Source organism: Oryx dammah, unplaced genomic scaffold (genome assembly GCF_014754425.2).
Source record: "Oryx dammah isolate SB20612 unplaced genomic scaffold, SCBI_Odam_1.1 HiC_scaffold_12, whole genome shotgun sequence".
In the NCBI taxonomy this organism is placed as follows: Eukaryota; Metazoa; Chordata; class Mammalia; order Artiodactyla; family Bovidae; genus Oryx; species Oryx dammah.
In genome coordinates this window covers 32332646-32360620 of record NW_024070196.1, presented here as the reverse complement: position 1 = coordinate 32360620, position 27975 = coordinate 32332646, and the positions used below count along the sequence as shown (strand labels likewise).

Sequence of the window (27975 nt, the reverse complement as noted above, 5' to 3'; positions counted from 1 at the left end):
GTAATTATTTGGCTAGTTTGCTTTCTGGAAATCCAATTAAATTTCTTAGACTTTTTCTTTTTTGACTCATGGGTCTCATATAATATTTTCTTATTTTGCTTCTTAACATATATCTAGTCTGTATATATTCTGATCCAACATGAAACTCATTAATACTCTTACTTGTTGAGTCTAATCTGCTGTAATCTATTTGTTGAATTCATTAGTTGTTGACTCTTTGCTCTATTTCTGTGCATTTCTTTTTCAGATTTCGTCATATATTTTCTTGAATATATTATTCACAACTATTTTAGCATCTAGAAATTTTAATATCCAGATGACCTGTGGGTCTTTTATCTAACTTTCCTCTTGTCTATTATTTTTATTGAATACAGATTTTACTGAATGGTGAAAATTATGGATGGAATAACTCATTCTTGACCTTTTAATCTATAATAACTTTTTTTCTGATAAGGTTTTGAAGTTTCATTTTGATAATTAAATCATAATGGCCTGATATTATACAATTATGACTCCATCTTTAAGGATTTTTCAAGCCAAATACTATATATTTCAAATACCAGCATAATTCTATATTCAAAGAAACAGGAATAAAGGTGAAATTAAGGCATTTTCGTGAAGAAAAATTGAGAGAATTTCTTGATATTAGATTTCTTCTAAAAGTACTACTAAAGGAACTTTTTTCAGACAGAAGGAAATCATAGCAGAAGCAAACTTGGAATGTCAGGAATGATAATACTAAGCACTGGCAAAATTTGCAGCAGCTAGAACTCCTGAATATTGCTGGTGGGAGTGCAAAATGGTCCAGGTATTCTGGAAAAAGTGTTGGCAATTTCTTACAAAGTTAAACATATACTTTCCATATGGTCCAGCAATACTACTCCTGGGTTATGTCCACAAAAAGACCTGTCCATGAATATTTACTGTAGCTTTATTCATAACTGCCAAGAGTTGGAAACAACGCAAATGTCTTTTGATGGGTGGATGGATTAACAAACTCTGATATATCTATATCTGCACAATGGAATGCCAATTAGAAATATAAAGAAATAAGCTTCTCCTTTTCACCTTGATTGTGGTAGACTTTAAGCACATTTATAGGTATATTAAAATATCAAAACAGTTTTAAACTCACATTCTTTGTGAGTGACTGTAAAGGAAACTCAGGGAATTATTGTGGAGATGTTGAAGCTCTATAATGAAAATCTATCAAGACCAAGTAGCATGGTTTCTGCTATTGGACCTCATTTGTTGATGTCTAATTAAAAGAATCATTTGCATTTGTTAATGAATGTGTTTAGCTCCTAGTCAAATAATTATTGAACAAGCATGTGATTTAATTTTAATCTCAATTCTCCAGTGGCTCACTTTCTATGCCTACTTAAATATTACCCTTCAAAATGAGTGTTATTAATGTGGTTGGCACTTGCGCCTTGCCTGTTCATCATTTATTTTATTGGTTTTTTTCTCCCCTTCTTCTTTCACCCTGTTTCCAGCATTTATTTAGCACACTAACTCTGATGATCTTATATTCTGGAAAGAAATGCATCAAATTCCACAGAATCAAGCCTTATTTTCCCAAACATTGGATGAGCTCCCAGAAGACATTTAATGCTTCATAGTTTTATAGTTTAAGCAATAAAGGAGAGGAAACTAATTCTCTCTCCAGTCTCATACCCTCCCTCAAAATATAATTGAGACAGAGCCTTCTGTACTCTTGCTGATTTGTTTTGACATCCATGAACAGTCTTGCTGAGATGCATTTTGTATTCTTTCCTCTGCTATGTCCATTATTAATTTTTTATTAAACTTCTATTCCATATTATAAAGGATTAATAGGAAGTTATGCAACTATAACGCCAAATCAACAACTATTCAAATGAGAAGGAAGATAATTGATAACCAAGAGTGTAAAGTATTCCTGTGAATAAGCAGCTTTTATAAGAATATAATGCTTCTCACTTTTAAATCATTTTATCTTCCTGATGTGGAAATTTTGTCTGAACAAAATGTAAGGCTGTAATTTTCCATACCAGAAAAATCTGTGCTACTGACCAAAAATGATCAGGAACATAGCAATATATTTTACCGGATTATTTCTGAAATCTGTTTTTCAAATTGCTATTAAGGGTGGAAAATGACTCACTTTTTTGATATTTATTGCCTTTAGGGGTTCAATTTGTGTTTCTATGAAATTAATGGTTCATTATATAGAACAATCTTAATAAAATTATACATTTGTGTAAGGAATATGGCATGTGTCAATAATGAGTACACCAATAATGATTTTTACAGACTTTAACTTGGTCTCTGCTACTACAAATTTTTCCCATTAATTTTATTTCACTCCATGAAAGTTGGAAAATATGCAGTGTAAAGCAAGATACACAATTCCCAGACCCAAGAAAAGAAAAAGCATTTAAATTTCATTTTCAAAATACTTTTTGTATTATTATCGCTACTTCATTTTTCTCCCAGAATCAATTTATGATTACTTGGAGCAAACAAATGGAAATATTCAAATGATTAATTCTTTTCCTTAATTTGTAAGAACAGAGAGAAATCACAGTAACCACATTTAAAATAGGAACTTTTAAAAGACAGCTCTAGATTATATGATTTTTACAGATTAATTTTGCCCTTTTTTACCTTCTAGATTAACCACCTCATATAGAATTTGATTATTGTATCTGGAAAATGTCTTAGAAGTCACCAAGTACATCATGTTGCTATTTTCTTTTGTTGAGATGCTTCAAAGTACTAAAAAAGCAAGAGAAGTTAAATTAAATTTAGTATATAGCATTTCAACAAAATAATTAAATAAATTATGGCATTTTAAAGGTTTTAAGTTACACACTTTTTATAGTTTATTTTCTATAAATATAATGCATGTTGATGGGGGAAATCTTGAAGATCCAGAAGAGGATAAAGAAGGGAAAATTATTTATTCTTGACTATCCACACATAGTTCTGATTGTATATTGTTGCTTAATACTTCTGCTCTTTATATATTCATTTAATCAGTTGCTATTTACTGAGCACCTGATCTGTGCAAACACTATTCTAGACAGTCAACCTTCTGATTTTGAAGCCTACATTGTGGAAGAAAGGAAATCAAAAATAAAAAAGGAACAACAAAAAGTCTGATAATTATAATTATCAGAAAAAAAAAAAAAACACAACATGATAACATAAAGAAACCACGACAGGGAAAAGACAAAGGGTGTATAAGTCAGTGAGTAGTCAGGAGAGAAGGATATGACATTTGCAATATGGCCTGAGTAATGAGATAGAACCATTCATGGGTTGCATTAAGAAACTGTACAAACCCCTAAAAAGGGGATAAACTTCAGTGTAATGGAAAAGAAAAATTAAAATGTCAGAATTTGTGGGAAATATTGAGCAAGGACTTCCCTGGTGGCCCAGACAGTAAAGAATCTGCCTGCAGTGCAGACCTGGATTTGATCCCTGGGTTGGGAAGATCCCCTGGAGAAGGAAATGGCAATTCACTCTAGTTCTTTGCCTGGAGAATTCCATGGACAGAGGAGCCTGGTGGACTACAGTTCATTGGGTCACAAAGAGTCAGACACCACTTTCACTTTCACTATTAAGCAAAGAAGAGTTTGATAATGAGGTGAAAATGGGAAAGTTGTTATGCCAGATTATGGAAGTCATGGTCAGAAGTTCAATTCAGTTTAGTTCAGTTGCTCAGTCATGTCCAACTCAGAGCCTATGGACTGCAACACGCCAGGCTTCCCTGCCCATTACCAACTCCCAGAGCTTACTCAAACTCATGCCCATGGAGTTGGTGATGCCATCTAACCATCTCATCCTCCATCATCCCCTTCTCTTCTCACCTTCAATCTTTTCCAGCATCAGGGTCTTTTCAAATGAGTCAGCTCTTTGCATCAGGTGGCCAAAGTATTGGAGTTTCAGCTTCAGCATCAGTCCTTCCAATGAATATCCAGGACTGATTGCCTTTAGGATTGACGGGTTGGATCTCCTTGCTGCCCAAGAGACTCTCAAGAGCCTTCTCCAACACCACAGTTCAAAAGCATCAGTTCTTCAGAGCTCAGCTTTCTTTATAGTCCAACTCTCACATTCATATGTGACCACTGGAAAAACCATAGCTTTTATTAGATGGGCCTTTGTTGGCAAAGAAATGTCTCTGCTTTTTAATATGCTGTCTAGGTTTGTCATAGCTTTTCTTCCAAGGAGCAAGCATCTTTTAATTTTATGGCTGCAGTCACCATCTGCAGTGATTTTGGTTATAAGTTCAGATTTTATTATTTTTTTAAATTGTGGAAAGAACAGTTAACATGGGCTCTATCCTCTTAATAAAGTTTTAAGTGTTTAATACATTACCATGCTGTAGAGTAGATCTCTAGAACTTATTCATCTCGCATCACTGAAACTTTATACCTACTGAACAGCAATTCTCCACTTCCCTCCATACCTGGCAACTAACATTCTACTCTGTTTCTATGAGTATGGCTATTTTAGATATGTTATATAAGTGGAATCAGGCAGTCTTGTTTTGTGTCTGGCTTATTTCACTCAGCATGTTTTCCAGGTTTATGACATTGTTATCTGTAGCAAGATTTCCTTCTTGTTATGACTGAATAATATTCCACTGTATGTAAATACCAAGTTTTCTTTATTCATTATTCTGGTGTTAGTCATTTAGGTTGTTTACATGTGTTGGTTATTGTGATAGTGTTACTGTGAACTGGGGAATGCAGTTATCTCTTAGAGATGTTAGTTTCAATTGTTGTGGGTACATACCCAGAAGTGGGATTGCTAGAAGATAATGTGGCTTACTTTTCATTTAAGTTAAAACAAAATCCAACCTCAACAATTTTTTAACTTACATAAAAAATAATTAAAATAATTTTACAAGCAGAAGAGTGCTATGTTTGATTTTCTTTAAAAATAAGTAACCTCTAGGTAGAGAATGGGATATTGTATGCTGGGAGAGGAGCAGAGGCAGAGAGTTGAAATGTGGGCTATGCTTTAGTCCAGATTAAAGAAGGAGGTGGCCTGGATTGGGAAAAATATATTTCTAGCATCATTGTAATGACTACATATATGTAAATTATGTAAATGTGGCATCATTTATATGCAATCATTTGTGAAATGGTCTATGTGTAATTGTTCCTATGTTCCTAAATTTTAATTATTTACACTCTATGGTGGTCATTCTTCAAGGTAAATAATTATGCATATCTATTTTACTTCCCTGAACAAATTTTTTTTTTAATGCAACTGCCAGATCAAAGAATTTCCACACTTTAAAAATTTTGACACTTAGTTCCAACATTGTTCCATCACAACTTTCATCAATGGTTCACAAAACTGCCATTTCTCAGAATGACCAGCTAATCTTTTGATAAATATTTTTTAAATCTGTGGCATTTGCCAGAGGAAGAAGGTGATATCTGACTTGTAGTCTTCAAAAAATGTTTTCTTGATGCTATTGTGGATTTTTTTTAAACAAGTATTTAGCCATTTTGTAAATTAGCTGTATATATATAGAGTCAACTATTTTTCCTCAGTAAGTTTTACCTTTATCATATTCATTAGTTAGAAATTTTTGTTGTCATTAACATTTCTACAAATATGAAACTATGCCTATAGTTTAATTTTATTCATTTTAAGTATGAAGTGTTTTCATATTTGTTGAATATTATAAAACTGTGCATCAGTGATTTACTCCTTATGACCTCTATGTTTGAATGAACACTTAATGTAATAAAAATTTGACTCCACTTTTTGGTGTTTGGGCTTCCCTGGTGGCTCAGACGGTAAAGTGTCTGCCTACAATGCAGGAGACCCAGGTTCGATCCCTGGGTTGGGAAGATCCTCTGGAGAAGGAAATGGCAACCCACTCCAGTACTCTTGCCTGGAAAATCCCATGGATGGAGGAGCCTGGTAGGCTACAGTCTATGGAATCGCAAAGAGTCAGACACGACTGAGTGACTTCACTTTCTTACTTTCTTTGGTGTTTGACTTCTGACAACTTTCACGCTTCAGATCTCACTTCTCTCCTTCTGCTCCACATCTGGGCAAGCTGATAAGAAAGCCTGGGCACTCCCTCCTTTGGTGCCAGGCAGGGGAGACTTAAACCACGCAACCTCCTCCTCAGCCATGGGAAAACTCATCTAAAGGCCACTCCTAACCACAAATCAAAACCCTACCCCAGTCTCCTTTCTTTGCTCTCTAGAGTTATTTTCAGAGCAACCTTGGAAGCTGGTCCCACCCCTTCCCCAAAGCCTAATTATGTGAGTGAGAAAGGTTTTCATGTCCTCTTGGTAAGTGTGTGGCATTATCTTTCCTGACATCTGAACTAGATCATAGCTGAGGTACTATTCTGTTTCTGCAGAGTAACCACAACACTAAGAAAGGGCTGTTGAATCCACAAGTCAGGTAATTAATTATTTGCCAATATTTTCTTGCATTTCTTAAATATGTTTAAAAATTTAATTCCCTTAAAGATTAAGTTGTTTTAGATTTTGATGTAAGGTAGGGATGCTTATTTTTTGTAAACATTAACCCTGTTTCAATACTATTTTAGAAACTACTAGGAGGAAGACAGAGGAAGTAGAAGGAAGAATAACACTTACTTTAATATCCCTTCAGATTTTTAAGGACGTGACCATTATTTTAAGAACTTTATGAAATTTTAGAAAAATCTTAAATATAATTCTGATAGTCACTTTAATTTTGAAAACTTAATTTAGTGACAATGCAATTTGATCAATTATCTTGTTATCATGTATAGTTAAAATGAAAACTGTTCAGATTAAAAGGAATCTTGGCAACATTAAATGTGGTGAACACATTCCTAATTTACAGCATTGCTAATAGAGTGAAGTTGAAGAGAAGTTCCAAGATTAAAAATGTGAAAGACAAATGACAATTTTCAAAGGCAATCAAGAAGGCTTTTATCTACTATGCCACTTCTGACCTAATGTAATTGGGTAGACATTTTTGATTACTTGCTATGGGCCTGAAACTACATTATGTATTTTATTCAATTATCTCATTTAATACTTAGATCTTGGTGAAAATAGTATATGTAGTATATGTAATATATGTATGTGTGAAAAAGTATATGCTCCCTCTTTACAGATGAGGAAACCAAAGTTTAGAAAGATTACATAAATGGAATAAAGTCAGATTTGTAAGTTGTAGGAGTAGCTTAGAACTCAATTTATTCAAGCGGAGACATTCCAAAAATGTATTTCCTTGAAATTATTTCCATGCACTTTCTCTGTAAAGTCTATTATTTAGGTCAGGCAGCTAAAATGTTAGTCATGTCCAGCTCTTTGTGATCCCATGGACTGTAGCTCGCCAGGCTTCTCTGTCCATGGAATTCTCCATGCAAGAATGCTAGAGTGGATAGTCATTCCCTTCTTCGGGGGATCTTCCCGACCCAGGGATTGAACCTGAGTCTCCCACATTGTAGGCAAATTCATCACCATCTGAGCTACCAGGGAAGCCCTCAGGCAGCTAAAGGAAATGCCAATTAATGTCATCACTGGAGGTTATATTACTTCAATTTCTGAGTTTGAAGTATTATAATTTTAACCAAGTAAGTTTTTTATAGAAATCAAGATTGTCCAATACTATCTTCTCATTTCTATTCTCAAAAATCTTTGTTTGGCAGAAACATGTTGAAGGTGTTTGTTACAGGTACATAGGAAATTCCCAGGTGGCACTAGTGGTAAAGAACCTGCCTTCCAATGCAGGAGACAAAAGAGATGCCAGTTCAATCCCTGGGTTGAGAAGATCCCCTGGAGGAGGGCATGGCAACCCACTCCAGTATTCTTGCCTGGAGAATCTCATGGATAGAGAAGCCTGGCAGGCCACAGTCCATAGGGTGGCAAAGAATCGGACACAATTGAAGTGACTTAGCCCACACACACAGGAACATATTGATTTCTCTTATAAAGAGAAGGAACCAATTAAACAAAGGAAACAATTCAAGAAAATTAAAAGTAAGAAGTAAGCCTGGGCATACCTGAAATGGCCAGTTCTATGAAGTTCAAAGTAAACATGGAACAGGTCAGTCAAAAATTGTTAGATGAGATACCTAATGCTAACCCCCTGTTTTAGGGATTCCCTGGTGGCTCAGACAGTAAAGAGTCTGCCTGCAATTTGGGAGACCTGGGTTCGATCCCTGGATTGAGAAGATCCCCTGGAGAAGAAATTGGCAACCCACTCCACTATTCTTGCCTGGAAAATCCCACGGACAGAGGAACCTGGCAGGCTACAGTCCGTGGGGTCACAAAGAGTCGGACACGACTGAGCACACATCTCTAAGGGCCACGTTTTTTGTCGTCATATGTCATTACACTTACTGTCACATATCACAGTGGTTACTTTAGACAAGTTTCCAAGCTTTGGTTTTCTGCTTCATACTTTAATGAATGAATAAATTTCCTAGGCATCAATGTGATCCTTTCACTAGTATTCAATGAGAAGTATATCATATACAAATGCATTAGTTGGCATTTAATTGCCTGAAAAAATGTCTCATGTACACATTTGCTGCTGCTGCTAAGTCGCTTCAGTCGTGCCCGACTCTCTGCGACCCCATAGACGGCAGCCCACCAGGCTCCCCTGTCCCTGGGATTCTCCAGGCAAGAACACTGGAGTGGGCTGCCATTTCCTTCTCCAATGCATGAAAGTGAAAAGTGAAAGTGAAGTTGCTCAGTCGTGTCTGACTCAGCGACCCCATAGACGGCAGCCCACCAGGCTCCTCCGTCCATGGGATTTTCCAGGCAAGAGTACTGGAGTGGGGTGCCATTGCCTTCTCCGTGTATATATTTAGTCAACTTCAAACAGGATTTACAATGATTTATTTTCCTATCCTAAAATTAAATTACAAAAGAAAATTTGTGTATGTATTTATACTTTATTTCAAGTACACTCTAGATAAGAATTATTTTTTCAGATAAGTGTTCACAGTAACACATTTTCTGAACTAGAAAAGAGAAATGTATCTCACTCTATTAAGAAGTTCTTATTTATTTATTTATTTATTTTTTATAGCTTAGTCTGAATGGTAGGCTTTCCTGGTCTCAGCAAGGAAGCTCATTCATATACCAAAGGAATCTGATGGGATTGACTAGTCTATTAATTACAAAATAGTCCATGCACAAACATATTATTTATTTAACCCCTCCTTTTTACTGAATGTTTAGTTTAGCTTCTAATTGTTTGCTATTATTAGCAGAGCTATACCTGATATTACTAAGAGAAATCTTTTTTGCATATGTCTGAACCACAAGTTCTTTAGGATAGAGTCTTTACCTGGAATCACTGCAGCAACAAAAGGCAAATTTTGATAATTTATGTATTCTGCCAAAAAGATTATATCAATCATTCTTCCACAAATACTACATGAAAAAAAAATTCCCTTTCCCATTGGTAAGACACAGTGTTATCAAGTTGGAGTATTTTGGCCCAAGTAATCAGTTCAAAATTTATCCCATTTTTTGTTTTATCAGATTTTATTGCCAAAACATTTAAGTCATTTGTCTTTTTCAAGTTGATTTGTAGGAGTTTCAAATGTTATTTTAATCTGTGGCTCTTTTTGGATATTGATTACAATGAATATTGATATGCACAAGATTTTGTTTTTATTCAGGTAAGTTTTTCTTAAGAGCTCTTTTTTCCCCATTTGGAAGGCCCTTCACATACAAACTATATCTTTAAAGATAGATTTATTTTTTCTTTTGAAAAATTTTCACCATGCAAAGAGTGAAATCATCTTTCTTATTATATCGCTTTTTACACTATTAGTATATTTTTCATTGAAATCTTAGATTTACCCAGAATTTGTTGTTACGCATGGATCTAAACTGGAAATGTAATTACTTTTATTCCAAGTATAAAACAAGCCTTATGGCAAATATTCATTTATACATAAGAATGATTCTGAACTTTCTATTCCATATAATATATAATTAAATAGTAGACTCAATGCAATCTTGCAAGAATCTTAGTTTCATTAGAATTGATCAGTCTAACCTACCATCTTTACATTATCAGAAATTCTTTTTCCTTCTCATTGACTAATGGCTTCCTTCCACATTTTCCAATATTGGTAATGATTTATTTAATTTTTATGGCTTTTCTCTCATTCAGTGAGATTTTGAAAAAGGGAGATTAAAAAAAAACTTGCATTTGTTCACCCACTGTGAAATAAAAATGAATATTTAGTTTATATTTTACATTTGGGCTTTTAAATGTTCATATTTTACTTGATATATTCATAAATTATTTTTAAAAGCAAATAATCAAGCCATAATTTACTTTTATAAAAATGATTTGTACAGTTACTAAATATCTATGAAATATCTGGAATTATTAAATACATATCAGTAACTAAAATGATCTTACAAAGCATTTATTAGCCTTATAAAAAATTATGTGTGTGTTTTGTTATTCATCCAAGAGCCATCTCCAAATACCTACTTTCTTAAAAAGAGAATTCTAATTTCCTTTACCTTATTTTAAGTGAACACAAATGGTTTAAAATCTTCCGAGATTCAGGGCATAAATCTTTTTTGTTTGAGCCTTTCATTCTCTTTGCCTTATAAACTGTGCGGCTCTGAGACTATACCCTACTTCGAAGCTCACAAGTTAACCACTGTGGCTCCATAGTTTCTGATAGAAGACATATTCTTCAGATGTGTCAGATGAAGTACAGTTTAGTATCTACTATAGATAAAGTTACAATTAAGAAAATCTAGAACTTATATATAATATTTATGTTGATATTTAATTTTGTCTTTTTATCATTGACACATATGATTTTTCTTCAGTCTAACAAAGTTTACTCAATTGTGTCTGAATTCTATAATGATCCTTGAGATTTCAGGGGTTGTATACTCACACAAATGCATGAAGTAGTTTCATATATTGGCTCCAAACTTTTCTGTGACCCTTCATTTCCCGTGTCACAAGTGCAAATGCGCACGGCTCTTAACAATCACCTGCCAAACTTGACTACCAAAAACTTTAAGCTATATTTTTGCATTACTTTTTGCATATATTCAACATTAAACTCTTTGTACTTTAATAATGCTTATTTTGAATAAAATTTCTTTAGAACTGTTTAACTGTCTTCCTATGAAAATTAAATTCCAAGGGGCCCAGTAGTCTTACAGTTGTTGACAGTAGTCATGTATTTTTCTGAAAAAATATTCCACATACAATTTATAATAGATGCTCTCTATGAAGTCCATTAAGTGCAAACATGTTTATCTTTGTGCCTGAGAGAGTTTTTTTTTGTCCTTGAAACTGCTGAAAGACCTAACACTTTCATACTTGGAACCCACTGTCATCACTACTACAATAGCTCTCAGTGACTGTAAGGAGTTGGTATATGAATAGCTTAATTCTCTTACTCTTCGGATAGAATACTTCTTAGATACATGGTTTTCATCTTTTCCCAGAATTTTATGATACTCTAGATCCATATTAAATAGCTCTGAAACACATTTAATACCTAACCACTATTGACAGCTTTCCCTTTTCTGTGTTATTTCCTGTAGAAGCCCCTACTTCCGAGTATTAAGTTCTTTGCACTTCCAAGTAGTTATTTGACCTCTAATTCTTATCTTTGAATCTGCTACTGAAAGAACCCACGCTAAGACTCATTTAAAGTAGTCCTCAAATGCAGTTCCTGAATCGCTGAAGTCAAATGACAGGAAGCCTGTACCAGGGAATACAATAGAATGCTATAGTATCACAATTATTAAGCCTCATCTGTAGTAAACTGGGGAGAAGGCAACGGCAACCCACTCCAGTACTCTTGCCTGGAAAATCCCATGGACGGAGGAGCCTGGTAGGCTGCAGGCCATGGGGTCGCAAAGAGTCGGACACGACTGAGTGACTTCACTTTTCACTTTCATGCATTAGAAAAGGAAATGGCAACCTACTCCAGTGTTGTTGCCTGGAGAATCCCAGGAACGGCGGAGCCTGGTGGGCTGCCGTCTATGGGGTCACACCGAGTCGGACACTACTGAAGTGACTTACCAGCAGCAGCAGTAGTAAACTGGGCTGAAGTCGCTCACTAATGTGTGACTCTTTGTGACCCCATGGACTGTTGCCTACCAGGTTCCTCTATCCATGGGATTTTCCAGGCAAGAGTACTGGAGTGGGTTGCCATCTCCTTCTCCAGAGCATCTTTCTCCCACATTGTAGGCAGACACTTCACCATCTGAGCCACCAGGGAAACAATAAACTGGGGTAGGATAGAGGTAAAGAAGGAGGTACAGACTGTATAATTTTTCAAGAATTTGGATCATATGATAATAATGGGAAATTTCAGAATGATGGAGCTGGTTGGCTCTCACTAAGTACTAGTGATACAGTAAAGAAAGGAAAGCCAACTGCCAATTCAGATCCTAATGTTAGAGCCAGACTTTCTTTATGTCAGAGTCCCTCATTTCCTGTAGCTGGTGGGCTACAGGACTAAAAGCAAGGCTGAGGACCAGACAGTGAGTGAAGCAAAATTACAGCATTTATTTAGCTTCCCCCCGCCCACCCCCACCCCTGCCTAATCCTAGCAAGTCTTTGTTGCTAAAGTAAGGTCTATGATACAGAAGTTCAGGGACTTTGACATTTAGGTAGGAACATCTGTGTGAATGTACCTAACAATCTTGAACTTCCAGATTCCGTGAATGCCCTGGGACTTTAGAAGAGGCTCGTTGCCCCTCAAGGGTAGAAAACAACCCTTGCTTGGAGACCATGCAGAGGTTTCACAGGAGGCAGAAGCTTCAAAAAATGATAACTGGCCTTTTTGAGCCTTGACCCCATCTCCCCTTGTATATTCTAAGCAAATAATTAACAGCATGTTTCAGTATGGCTGAGGGGAAGTATTATTTCTTCTTCAGAAGAAAACTATTTATCACTAACAGAACTGCATTCAATGGCTAACTTCTATCTATTGCCAGGAAACATTAGGAAGCTTTCTGGGAACAGATCATAAGAATGATTGACTAGGATGCCTTGATAGAGTACTGAGGAAGGCACCAAGGGGAAGAGTGAAAGGGTTTATTCCCAAAGACTTATGACATACCAGCAAATTCTACTCCCTAATAATGACCAGAAACACCTACTTTACTATAACAGTAATAATGGTGAAGAGGATGCTACTGATATTAAGAAGCTCACTGTTTACTATTTTTGTTGTAAGTCAAGATTGAGAGTTGGGTAAACCTCTATGGTATTGAGTTCTCTAGGGTCAATGAAGATAATACAGTTACGGAATAGTACCAGTTATGTAGCAGCACTTAACTGGTGGGAGCAAAGTGGACATTATCTGAGGGAACCCAACTTGCAGAAATCTATGGTAATAGTTAATACACCATAATGTTCCAAAAGGTGAGATAGAATAAAATGTGACAAGCTTTTTTATTGACTGATACATTTGGAAAAGATCAAGAATCGGACAACTGAAGGCTAACATCAGTGGCCACAATGGAAAACCCGTTTCCATATGCAGCAGCCTAGTGACCCTTAGCTCATTGTTGAAAGTGGAGGCCAGTTCATCTTGCAAAAGAATCCAAAAAGCCATAACAATTATATTTAGTAGTTGTTTCCCCCAATATTCCCCAATGGAAACTTTAGTCATTTATTAGAATACTTATGTACTGGGAAAACATACTAAACTTATTAGGATATTTGAATATACAATCTAAGATGACAATCATACTTGAAGACTCAAAACACCACTATGACCAACTATTAGAATGGGGACATATGGTAAATGGGAACGTGGCCAAACCCTATCTCACAGTGTGTCTGTTGGTTCTCCAGGTCTGCCAAGGGATTCCCCAGGATGTATATACTTCATAGCTGGGTTGATTCACACATCAGTTTCTTGTCTTCTAGAGTAAAAGTCATAATGGTAGGAATAGCTTAGACAAAGCTTTCACACTACTTTTGTTTCTCTGACCAATGTATAAATTGGAAATAATGCTATGTCCTGGGTAGAATGATAAAGATTAGTGCCACTCTTAATAACTTAAAGGACCTAAGGGTCACAGTTCCACTTAACATCTCTGTTTATTTTACTCGTCTAGTCCCTAAAAACAGTCACATAGATCACAACAATGACAGACCAGCATAAATATTCAAGTGATAGTCTTAATCACAATTATTGTATTGTATGTGGTGTGTTTACTAGAAGATTTTATGTAAATTTTGGGAGTTGGTATCTGGCTATTGACATAACAAATATATTCTTTCAGTCCCTGTCAGAAAGAATCAGAATCATTTATATTCACCTGGAATAAACGGCAGCATAGATTCAGTTTTGTCACAGAATAATACTAACTCTCACTCTTGGTCACAGAGTCAGAAGGGACCTAGATGATCGGGACAGTTCACATTATTTCCCACCAATCTACTATACTGAGGGCACCATGTTCATCTGACCCAGAAAAGTTAAGTGGCAAGTGTACTGGCTGCCCTAGTAAAACCGTGTATATCTTAGAACATTAATATAAATCATAAAAAGGTCCAGAATATGTCACACAAGTATAGTTGATAAGTGTCCAGACATTAGAGGTATGTCAATATATCTCCTCCACAATGAAGGACAAGCAAAGGCACTGTGCCCCCCTTATCACTAAGAAAAAGGCATAGCACTTGGGAGGCTTCTTCATATTTTAAAGACAGCATATATCACATTTGAAAATACAGCTTCATTCCCAAGTATTAGATGATTTGGAAAGTTGTCAATTTAAAGTTATTTGGCACATTAAAATGCTGTGCTAAAATATTTGGCCAAATCGAAATAGAAGTGTCCTAACAAAGATCCAGACAAAGGGAGCGTGGTGAGGTGTCAGGGCAAGGACACACCAACTACAGGAAAGAACTATTCACTGTTTTAAAAGCAGGTCCTGACTTGCTCTTGGCCCTACCTCATGGTGGGCAACTGAGCATGAGGTATTAAGTGACTTTGTAACCAGAGCTGCCCATCCTGAGCCAGATATTACAAAACCACCAAGTTACAGAGGTGCAAATGCAACTTCATCACACAATTGAAATACAGGTGCAAAGTAATTCATCACAAAATTGAAATTGAATATTATGAGTCAGACCCAATTAGATTAGAGAATACAAGTAACTTACAACGCAGGTGGCCATATCATCTATTTCTGTCTTATGGATGCCTCTCCCACAGCTTCTACCTATGGTCCCTTAGGCTCCCCGTGCCAGCTATTGGAAAAGAGAAAAACTAAGGTTTAATTCACAAGCTTACGATGCCTGCTGCTACATGAGAATCCCAGTAAAATGTGTTTCTAAAATTCATTAGAGAAATATGTCTCAGTGGGTTGAGCTTCAGATAAATTTGTGCAGAGGTAGAGCTGACCTCAGATAAATATGTTCACTAAATCCTGAGCAGTAGCAAATGGCTTAGCTGGTTGGCCAGGGACCTGAAATAACATTTAAATATGAAACAAGCTGTTCTTGGAGGAAAATATGTGGATGTACCTATAGGATTAGGCACAGATGATGAACCTCTGTGTCCCTCACCAATATTCACTAAAGAGGATCCACCGCACAGGAGGCATTTTAGGGCAAAATAGAGAAGATGAATTATCTAGTAGAGATCACAGTATTACTAAGTGTAGCATACTGAAGAGAAAGGCATGGCTGCATCTGACTGGCCAGTAGACCACAGGCAAAGAAGGTCTTATGCCAGAATAGGGAATTGACCCTGGTTATTAGGAGGAGGCAAATTTACTACTATATAATGTGGAAAAGAGAGTCACCAGGACAACATTTTATGCTCCTATGCCTAGTAATAATTGGAGCTGGGCACCTGTACTGACTTCAGCCTAACAAGGACATGAAAGCAAAGGCCTCTGACTCCTCAGGCAAGAGGTCTGCATTACAACATCAGGCAAGCATACTAGAACATACGTGCTAGGTGAGAATACAAGTAATCTGGAATGAGTGTGAAAGGAAGACGACATCAGTGGCAGTAATGCAAACTATAATCTGTCCAGCTAACTCTCTTTTTATTATATGTCCCCCTCCCCAGAAGTTGTAACTGGCAACTGTATTAAAGAAGCTGTATTTAACTGTATTAACGAGTGGATTTAATGTGAAGTATGAATGAATGTGAACAGTACAAAATGCAGATTGTAGCATCCACTACATATTTCATATCTCTTGAAACTTTTTGTGTGTTCTGGTAGGCTTCTGAGTGCCAATATCTGAAGGTATGTGCCTGAGGGCCATTTTCATTTAAAAACCAAAAAGCTATGGTGCCTCTGATTGCAAGGCAGCCATCTGAAAATGCCAAGAAACTAGCAGCCCTGGATCAGTTCCTCTCAGTCAGTGTTCAGCCACCGAACTTCTTCCCTTCTCAGGAAAAAGAAATCAGAGGACTAGGATTTGGATCATTTTCTCAAGTTTCCCCCAGTAATGATATACTTAACAGTTCTCCACTTAATAATTTATCCTATCCTGTGTCACTTACCCCATTCTTTAAAACCAGAGTTCTCTGTACTTACCAAATAATACTGCTTGCACTTGAATCCTTGATTCTGAGCTGACTTTTGGGAAAATCCTCAGTAGTACACTAGATATGGAGATGAAAAAATAGAAGATAGTATTCATGCCTGGAGAAACTTACAGTGTGGAATTCAATACTAAGACATAAAAAATGCATATAATATGCATTTATAATAGAATTAAGAACAAGATGCTGGGATAGAAATAAAATACCTAACTTCCTACAAAAACAGATGAATCAGGACCAACACCGTGGAGAAGCTGACGTCCCACAAGAGTCCTAAAGAAATGAGTAGTAGGTAAGAAAGTATCCAGCCCAATGAAAAATTCATTTTAGGATAGAAGCAAACAAAACCACATACTGATTATTCATAATAATTATTCAGTGCTGCTGCTTCTGCTGCTAAGTCGCTTCAGTCATGTCTGACTCTGTGCAACCCCAGAGACGGGGGGCCACTGTCTCTGAGACTCTCCAGGCAAGAACACTGGAGTGGGTTGCCATTTCCTTCTCCAGTGCATGAAAGTGAAAAGCGAAAATGAAGTCGCTCAGTCGTGCCTGACTCTTAGCAACCCCATGGACTGCAGCCCACCAGGCTCCTCCGTCCATGGGACCTTCCAGGCAAGAGTACTGGAGTGAGGTGCCATTGCCTTCTCCGAATTACTCAGTACTTTTTGCCTTTTCATACCGTTCATGGGGTTCTCAAGGCATGAATTCTGAAGTGGTTTGACGTTCTCTTCTCTAGTGGATCACGTTTTATCACCACTCTCTACCATCAGGAAAAGACCTGCTGCTGGAAAACATCGAAGGCAGGAGGAAAAGGGGACAACAGAGAACAAGATGGTTGGTTTGCATCATGGACTCTACGGACAGGAGTTTGACAAGCTCCGGGAGATGGTGAAGGACAGGGAAGCCTGATGTGCTGCAGTCATAGAGTCACAAAGAGTTGGACATGACTGAGCAATTGAACAACAACAGAAAATTCAGTCCTGTAAGATAACCCAACTCAAACTTAAGAGTCTCCAGTGTGGTCATTTCCTGCAGAAAGTTTGCTCTTGTGGAAAATGTAAAAAGCAAAACTTTTGCTCCCTTAGATAGCTGATTAGGCAGAGATCCCTTTGCATTTATTCTTCTTGAGCCAATGCAATTGCCACTCAAACAGAAGTTAGTTTCCTTCTGCGACTTCTGAAGAGAGGTTAATGGATTTCTTTTGCATGCTTTTTATGAGCAGGGTGCTGGAAAATAAAATTTTCCAATTCCACAGTTCATCACCCTCATACCTGATTGCAGAAATTAGTGATTAGAAATGGGAATATAAAATGAAAGAAATGTAATTTCCTTCCATTTTTGAAACTGCTTTGAGATGGGAAACATTTTGCTATTTCACAATATAATGTCTTCTCATATAATATGCTGTCAGCAGTAACGAGTTGAGTAAAAGTAATATTTTTCTCTCATATAAAAAAGTGATGTGAAATATTCACAGGGTAAAAATTACCCTCAAAACAAATTATATATTTCAGTATTCTTGAAGATTAATGTACCAGATATCTAAAATTCTTTTTTCTTCCTTTCTAGACTTATAAAAAAAGTATAGTTTTTTTCTAGGGATTTGTGACTCACAACTAGTTATTTTTTCCCTAGTATGTAGGGGACTACATAACACTGCTTATAGAAGGATTTGTTCTTACACAAATGGTCTGGCTGGTCTGGTACAAAATTATTGTGTATAATGTTTCAATGGCTATTTTTAGGTGAATAAAAGAATGATCTAATTAAGATGATTCAATAGTACACTAGCCACATGCAAATCAAGATTCTGTAAATAAAGATAATGAGGGAAAGTTATTTATGCCTTACTTTCTATTATAAAAGAAGCAATTCTGAAAGACAAAAATAATCATGGTTTCTCTCATATTGAGTAGTTCCAGGGAGCCTATAAAGTCGCTGGGAAAAGTTATTTGTATATGAAGGCCCAGGGACTGCCTAGCTCTGACAAGAATAATGTTCTTTTCTACTTTTGAGCTATGAGACTTCTAGTACTGAATTCTTATGATCTAGCAATATATTAAATATTTATGAAAAATGAAGTCTTCAGGAATTGGATCTGTGCATAATGGAGCTTTAGATGTTTATGTTTCTTCAAAACACTTTTTGAAGCATTTGTCATTTATATATTTTGTGATCTTTTCCATAAATGCTTTCTGCATGTGATAAGTTGAAAGAATGAACGTGAAGAACATATAAGTAAAAATATCTTTACAGATAAGACATATTCAACTAAGAAAAAAATTAGAGGTTAGGTGAGTATATGTAGCGAATATATAGTTCTTGATATATCCAAAAAAATTCTCAAAGCAAAAAATGCTCAGTAAGTCATATACATTCAATGTATCTAAATATATGTTGGTTTTAAGCAAAAAGAACCATGAGAAAATAATTACTCATTGAATGGAAGTTCAAAGTACACAGTAGCCAAAGAGGAATATAAAAACAAAATTTTAGGCAGTTCGATTTCAGTATCATAAAACATTTAACACAAAACCCATATTATATTGCTAAGATTAATTTTTTTCAGTAGGTAGGATTAAATAATGTTAATAACAATAAATAATGCTGACAAAAATAATTTTCAGTTGCACACAATCTGTGATCTTTACATGTACTTCACGGAACCTGCTGCATTAGCATCATGGCACTCTACACATGAGGTGGACATAATTGAGAGACGGCAGAGTCCCAGCAGGCTTTGGAATGTCACTGACACAGTGAGGTGGCTGAGACCTGGCATCTCCTATCACTGACCATGTCTTGCCTATAGTTTGGTATATTAATGTATTAAATGTAATAGAAAATGAAGGATACCAGTTTGAACACTGGTACATATATGGAACATATAGACACATATAGAAACAGTTGTTCTACAAGAATATGATATGCCACCAATAGTAATGGGACACAGGAACCTAATCTCTTACATTCTAAGAGAGCAAGAACTGTGTATCTCGATGAAAGGCACAGTGTCATGGTTAGTGGCCAATAAATACTAATGAAACAGTAAAAAGAAGTAACAGTAGTCATGTGACCATTAGTCCATGAACACTATTCCTTTCTAAAGTATTTTGTTTATTTCTAAATAAGCCTAGGTACTGTCTTTCGAGCAAGAATAAAAGTAAATATGATGTATGTTGCTGTTCAGTTGCCAAATCATGTCTAACTCTTTGCAACCCCACAGACTGCAGCACACCAGGCTCCCCTGTCCCTCACCATCTCCCAGAGTTTGCCCAAATTAATGTCCATTGAATTGACGATGCCATCCAACCATCTCATCCTCTATTGCCTCTATCCCCTTCATGGGTCACTGCCTTGCCATGGTGAAGGGATTTGTATAACTCAAGGAAGCTATGAGCCATGTTGTGTAGGGTCACCCAAGATGGATGGGTCATAGTGGAGAATTCTGGCAAAATGTGATCCTCTGGAGGAGAGAATGGCAAACCAATCCAGTGTACTAGCTATGAGAATCCCATGAACTGTACTAAAATGAAAAAAAAAAAAAAGTGATGTATAACACACATGAATAGATAGATGATAGAATGGAATGTTTTGCTCAACAGTTATCAAAAGGGTCTATATTTGTGTTTATGAAATGGTTTCTTTATGACTTATGAGCGTTGTATAGAGTTATGATTTCTAAGCTCAGACTACCACTTTCAAAGTTGGCAGCCTTACCAATTACTACTGTGTGACTGGACAAATCTATTAAATTCTACAAGCCTTAATTACCTTACCTGTAAAATAGGGACAAAGACAATAGCTACGCATAAATAAGTTGTGAGAATTCAAAGAATTATCTCATGTAAGTGCTTAGAAAACTGCTTGGCACATCACTAGTGCTGTATTCACATAAGCTGTATATGTGTGCTCAATTGCTCAATCACGTCCAAGATTTTGTGACTCCATGCATTATAGCCCGCCAGCCTCCTCTGTCCATGGGATTTCCCAGGCAAGAATACTGGAGCAGGTTGCCATTTCCTATACCAGGGGATCTTTCCAACCCAAGATCAAATCTGCATCTCTTGTGTGTCCTACATTGGCAGATTCTTTACCATTGCTCTACCTGGGAAGCCCCATGTTAGCTATTATTACTTATTAAATCATAGGAAATGGAAATATCATCATACATTTATGTTGTCTTGCCAGAACAACTATAGTGTTCTCCCCATCTCCAATCTTTCCCCTTCTATATATATCATCCTATATACACTCCATTCAGGAAAATATTTTTAAATCATGGTCTTGTTCATATTAGCCCCACAAACTAAAAATGTCTACTGCCCCCAAATATATATATAATTCTTAGGCTGACATTTAAGACCTCTCCTAATTTCACAATCTTAATTTCACCTGCTCCCTTTCATTCATCTCTCATATAAATTAGGTTGAATTACCCATTTTCTGAAATGACCCTGAACTTCTCTTTCAGCGACTGGCTGTCCTGGCCTTTCTTTTTGCTTATAATGTTGATATTTCATCTTCCCATGAATATTTAATCAAGTCCTATAGTTTAAATTAGCATATTATACTGATAGGTAAGGGTATTAAAAGGATATGTACAGGAGTGTGAATAGACTCTTCAATGTTATGAGAACTACTCATTCTTTAATTTTGTGCATCAGAGAAGGACTAGAGCTTATAGTATGCATTTTTAAAACTAATATTTCTTGGCTTACTCATTAAGTCACCCCATCTCTTCCTGGACTTATGAATGAGAAATTCTATTTTATCACCCTGGAAACCTTATGCCATTGCTATACTTTGTTTAGCAATGTCACCTGCAATGTGACATCTTACATTTATTAAACAGTCTTGCTGAGGGATAGCTTGTCTTTGAGAACCACCAGAATGCAAGATTCATTTTGGGTAGTGGTTCATTCAGTCTCAACTCGGTTTTGTTAATCATGATTAGCTGTGTGATCATGGGAGGCTAATTTTGATAAAATGCTTCCTGTGTTGTGCTTATGTGCTCAGACATTTCCAACCTCCTGGGCTGTAGCCCGCCAGACTCCTCTGTCCATGGGACTTTCCAGACAAGAATACCGGAGTGCATTGCCATTTCTTTTCTGGGGATATCCCCGACTCGGGGATCAAACCCACGTCTCCTGTGTCTCCTGCATTCCAGGTGGATTCTTTACCCACTGGGCTACTTCATAACATTATGGAGCCATCCTATGTGCTAAAAATTGTGAGAAAGGAGGAAGATACAAGTGAATTCTATCAGAAGGAGATAAAAGAAATGGATTTTTAATCAGATTATGCATGAGGAGTAGAGTTTTAATTAGAAGCTGCAGATTTGGGTTCTGGTTTGTAGTATTAGGTGGTTAACTGACATTTTACTTCATAACTTATTTGTTAAGTGGGGATACGGGTGCCTGGGTAGCCTACTAATAAAGTTATTGTGAGGAGCAAATGAGACCTTACACTTCTAAAGACTTTGAAATTTTGTGCTGCATGAATGGAAGGGATTATTACTGAAGGAATAAACTGGGATAATTTCTAATCATTTTTGTATGGTTTAGTACAATGAAATTGTGACTTTGGTTAAAACCTTATATGCAGTAGTCTTAATGCTTATTCACCTAATAATTACAATATGAATATAGATAATCAATGATCGATTCGCCATCTTCTGCCCCCCGCCACCACCACTGCTCTGGGTTTATTATAAATATGGAAGAAGAAAAGTCCTTGCCTTGGAGGTGGGAGGACTACTGGTGAGGTAGGAAGTATGAACACATGGCCCCCAAACCTGTTTCTAGGGTTCAAAAGTAGGTTGGTACCAAGGAAACACATACTGGTTTTCTACTGATGCTGTAACAAATTACCACAAACCATGTGGTTCAAAGAAACTCAAATTTATTCTCTTACTGTTCCTGAAATATGTCTCATGGGGCTAAAGTCACGGTGTTGGCAGGGTGTCCTGCTGAAGGCTGTAGAGAAGTATCCATTTCCTTACCTTTTCCAGCTCCTAGAAGCAGCCTGCCTCACTTAACATCATATCACCAGCATCACATCACCTCTTTTCCTCCAGCTTCTGTTATCGCTTCACCATCACCTTTGACCACCTTGCCTCCCGCTTATAAGGACTCTTGTGATTACGTTGGGCTCACGTGGATAATTCAGGCTACTCACGCAAGACCCTTAATCACACCTGTAACACCCCTTTCTTATATAGGGTAAGAATCACAGGTTCCAGAAATTAGGATGTGGCTAGCTTTGAGGGGAAACAGTGGGGCCTTTTCAGCCTGTACCACAGAAGGGGAGCATGCCACCCTCAAATGGCTTATGTATTACTGACAACTACCGCCCCACTAAATTACTGAGTTTTATTGCTTCCGGACACTCATTGCTAATTAAAACGGGGAAATATGAATTGAAGATAGAAATTGCTTTTCTAATTTCCATGCTTTTCTCCTTGTTTTGCAACTAGAGAATTTCTAATTAAAGCAAACTTAAGTAGGATGACCAGACCTTCCTTATCAGAATATTCTGATTGACTTTGTTATAAGCTCAGTCCTTACTTTGAGTGAAACTGCTTTTGATGATCTTACCATCTTCTGTCCTAGCCACTTGGATGAAATTAGTTTGAATCAGAGCATCATTGATTGAAAGCTTTCAGCTGGGAACACTGAAATGGGATCAAGTGATAGCAGTAAGTCTCTATTACAATGTTGCCTAGCAACATAGTTGCAGGTTTCCATTATAAGAAATGATACTATTATATAAAGGCATCTTAGAAAAGATATGAATGACAGGAAGTTCTAAGCTTACAAAGAGGCTATCATTTCAGACTTAGGAGAACAAAGTCATTGAGCCATCCAGTGAAGGCCAGAGGATTAAAAGGATAAATTATGAGTTAAGGCTTTTAAAATTCTAAAGTTGGTGTCTCATTTCCTATGACTTGTGTTCCATTGCTTTTCAGTTCTGTAGAGCCTTGAAAAGGCAAAAAACAAAATAATTAAAAAATATAAGAGTAAACACACAAGTATCATGACATGCTATTACCAAAAGCTGCAGTAATACTGAAGTCTTTTGTAAACATTTTGACATTTTATTTGTGTGAACTTCATAACAGTACCATTTTTTGCATCAGTAAATATAATTAAGTACTACTAAATGGTCACTTTAAATTGGTTGAAATGGAGACAATAATAGGGGCTCTTTTGTCTAAGACAGACTCTAAGATCTAAAATTACAACATTTAATGGCTTAATACTCAACATTCAAAAAGCTAAGATTGTGGCATCCGGTCCCATCACTTCATGGCAAATAGATGGGGAAACAGTGAAAACAGTGAGAGACTTTATTTTGGGGGGCTCCCAAATCACTGTACATGGTGACTGCGGCCATGAAATTAAGAGAAGCTTGCACCTTAGAAGAAAATTTATGACCAAACTAGACAGCACATTAAAAAAGCAGAGACATTATTTTGCCAACAAATGTCCGTCTAGTCAAGGCTATGTTTTTTCCAGTAGTCACGTATGGATGTGAGAGTTGGACTATAAAGAAAGCTGAGCACCGAAGAATTGATGCTTTTGAACCGTGGTGTTGAAGACTCTTGAGAGTCCCTTGGACTGCAAGCAGATCCAACCAGTCCATCCTAAAGGAAATCAGTCCTGAATATTCATTGGAATGTCCGACGCTGAAGCTCCAATACTTTGGCCACCTTATGCAAAGAACTGATTCTTTGGAAAAGACCCTGATGCTGGGAAAGATTGAAGGCAGGAGGAGAAGGGGATGATGGAGGATCAGATGGTTGGATGGCATCATTGACTTGATGGACATGAGTTTGAGTAAGCTCCGGGAGTTGGTGACGGACAGGGAGGCCTGGTGAGCTGCAGTCCATGGGTCACAAAGAGTCAGACATGACTGAGTGACTGAACTGACTGAATGTCTGAATATTTGAGAATGTAAAAGTATTATTATGGGAAAAATTATATATTTTAGAAAGATGTTATCATAAAAGTAACAAATAGAACTGAAAGCTGGTAAATATTAAAGATATAAAAGGAGCAAATAAAATTCCTGTAACGCCTCCAATCAGATAAAGCCTTTGTTAATATTCGGTTGTGAGAATTTTGTTCTTTCTTCTTAACAACTTATGTGCTTGTCACTCAATATTATAGAAACAATCTAATAAAGCAAACAAAATAGTGTTTATTACTTTTGTTGTTGGAAAATCTTAAAGCAAACATGACAGAGACAAATCTAAATTTTTCACAATTATTTTTGTTTTTATTTGCATTTGTCTCTTTCAGGGCCTTGAAAACATTAACTCAAACACTGGGGTTTATGTCTCTTTCAAAATCTGCGGAAGTACTATTAAGATGATGAATATTTTATAGCCCTTTAGAGTTCACAAAGCACTCCAAAAATTTAGTTCTCATACATAATCTCAATGGCACCTATGACATTTAAATGTTATCTACACAGTCCTTACCAAGGCCAAGCCTAACATAAGGTCTCGCAGCTTTTGTGTTGTGACAGCTCTTTACCAAGAAAATAGAGTAGCTTCTAATAAGGCTGACTGGCTATGATTCCAACAGTCTGATCTTATTTGCTATAATATGTGAATCACATATGGAATTTCAGCTTAATATCATGCAGTGGCACCTGTTTCTAATTCTATACCACTGGCTTGTGGCTAAGGGTTATTGTAATTTTCATCCCTCCAAGGTTGTTGGAAGATGTATGCTTTAGAGGACATTCTTAGATTCAAAGGTGGTTCAGTTTCTTCTTACTAAAGTGAAAGACTAGTGGCAGTCTTTTATTAGTCTAAGGAAACTAAGACAAAGACCTCAAAAGGACACTATTTCCAGCTACTCTACTGTGGAGACTAGCAGCTTTCTCTGATGGATCACCCTGGAAGGTCTCTATGGGTTCTCTAAGCACGCCTGACAAACCCAATAGCTCATGAGTCTGGAGCACCATACGTTCTCCAGGCGCTGGGCAGCTGGCTTTTATTTCCCAACATTCTCCTAGAGTGTTGGCACCAAAATTCAGTCTTCTTGGTCTTTGTCCCTCCAACATTTACCATCTCCCTCACAAATCCATTCTTGGCTGTGCACAAAAGGGAAATTCACAGGAGACTGGAATCCCTCTACTACAGAGTGCCCAAGAGAACCCCTTTGGGTCCTGCCAAGTGTGCTTCTCTGCAGAATGGTGGGTTACCAGGGGCCGCTCATTGCTGTACCATCTGTCTGTGATTTCCAAATTGTGGAACTGATACCGCAAGCCTCTATAAGCACTTCTATCAATACAAGGCCTTGCATGGGATTGGAGCCAAGAAAAAAATAAAGTTTGAATGAATTATAGTGCATGAAGAGAAGGCAAAGCCAGAATAGGAAAATAGAAGAAACGGACACTAGAGACACTATTCTAAACTGCCATGTTTTTCAGCATTAAATAAATAAATGCATGGAAATCTTCAATTTTTGTCCTTGTCTTTGGAAGACATTTTAAAATAATATTTTTACCATTTAATGGGTGCTGGCTAAGCAGAAACTATGTGTGTTAAGAACATATATTGTCATCAACCATTATCATAGTCCCTTTTGGTAGACATTGCTATATATATCGTCATTTTACAGAAAACTGGGGCTATAAAGTTTAATAACATAACAGCTTAACATAATGGCTGAGTCAGGATTGAAACTCATATCTGGCTCCCAAGTCCCAGAAAATTTGAGTCCATCACTGACTTTCCCTGTTTCTGTTTACGGGGGGGAGAGGGGTAAGTATTTCAACACTGAAGCTGCTCATAGGAAATTAAGAAATTTATTTTCAGTGGTATTATTTATATAGGAAATCTATGCAAATTTTAAAGAATGACTAATATGTCAGAGCATATCTGATTAGAAGGGACATATTTACTTTTTTTCCCACTAGTATTTTACCCCTTGATCCAGTCCGGGATATTACATTTCATTTAGTTTCTTGAATTAAAAAATTTTTATTTACTTATGGCTGTGCTGAGCCTTTGCTGCTGCACAGGCTTTTCTCTAGCTGTGGGGAGCAGGGGCTCCCCTCTAATTGCAGGGGCAGGCTTCTCATTGCAGTGGCTTCTCTTGTGGAGCACAGTCTCCAGGATGCATGGGCTTCAGTAGCGGCAGCTCCTGGGCTCTAGAGCACAGGCTCAATATCTATGGCACACGAGCTTAGTTGCCCTGCGGCATGTGGGATCTTCCCGAATCAGGGATTGAAGCCATGCCTTCTGCATTGGCAGGCAGATTCTGCACCACTGAGCCACCAAGGAAGCCTGAGATATATTTACTTTTAAGCACTATCTAAGCCGGCTGAGGCCTCCTAGGTGGCTCGGTGGTAAAGAATCCACCTGCCAATGCAGGAAACAGGAGATGTGGGATCGATTCTGGGTTGGGAAGATCTCCTGGAGGTGGAAATGGCAACCCATTCCAGTTTCTTGCCTGGAAAATTCCATGGAGAGAGGAGCCTTGTGGGCTATAGTCCATGGAATTACAAAGAGTAGGATAGTACTGAGCAGTTGAGCACAAACAACGGGGCTAATAGGGTTGCTTGAGGTGGTTCTACAAGCGGTTAGCTAGTTGAGGGAGCTACATATGGAAATACTTATAACCACAGCAGAGAACTCCAGCTTACACATACATCTCATAAACTATAGGTTGCCATTCTAAAATATGGATCATCTTATTCCACCAGGCTCCTCTGTCCGTGGAACTTTCCATGGACAGAATACTGAGGTGGGTTGCCATTCCCTTCTCCAGGGGACCTCCCCAACCCAGGGACTGAACCTGGGTCTCCTGCATCGCAGGAAGATTCTTTGCCAAATGAGCCACAAGGAAGCCCATAAACTATAGACTGCCATTTTAAAATATGGATCATGTTACGAAATCACTAGGAAATTGCTACTAAGTCAGTGTAAAGTGCTCTTTAGTACCAAATCATTATGGCAAGTAAGTTTATTTTCACTATTATGTCAAAATGCAGTATCAGGAAAATTAAAAATAAAAGCTAATCCTCAAAAAAAAGGGACCTTTTTACAATTAATTTTGCATTTGTTAGTGGAAAAAACTGTAGAGTACAAACCTACAATGTATTAATTTTCAAAAAAATTGTTTCTACTGAAATATTGTTGAGCAGTGGTCAAACTTCCTCATCTTTTCTGACTTGAGGTAAAAAGAATTAGGTCTAGAGGTTGCCATGAATCTTCAAATGAGGTACCCTGGTTTAGAAATAATCTCTTTTTTCATTTAGCATCATTCCCTTGAATTATCTCCTCACCCAATAGCCTTGGAGTTTATTCTATTGATATAACAAATGTGAAAATTATATTGATATTACATATTATATTGATAGCCCATATTATATGTGGAAATACAGATATTTCTGCTTAA

At 37.0% G+C, this 27975-nt stretch overlaps 1 non-coding gene across 1 annotated transcript; it reads left to right on the top strand.

The window, feature by feature from the left end:
• Positions 1-5786: 5786 nt before the first annotated feature.
• Positions 5787-5858, top strand: TRNAC-ACA. The gene has a single exon. It is a non-coding gene; the product is annotated as a tRNA-Cys (tRNA).
• Positions 5859-27975: the final 22117 nt, after the last annotated feature.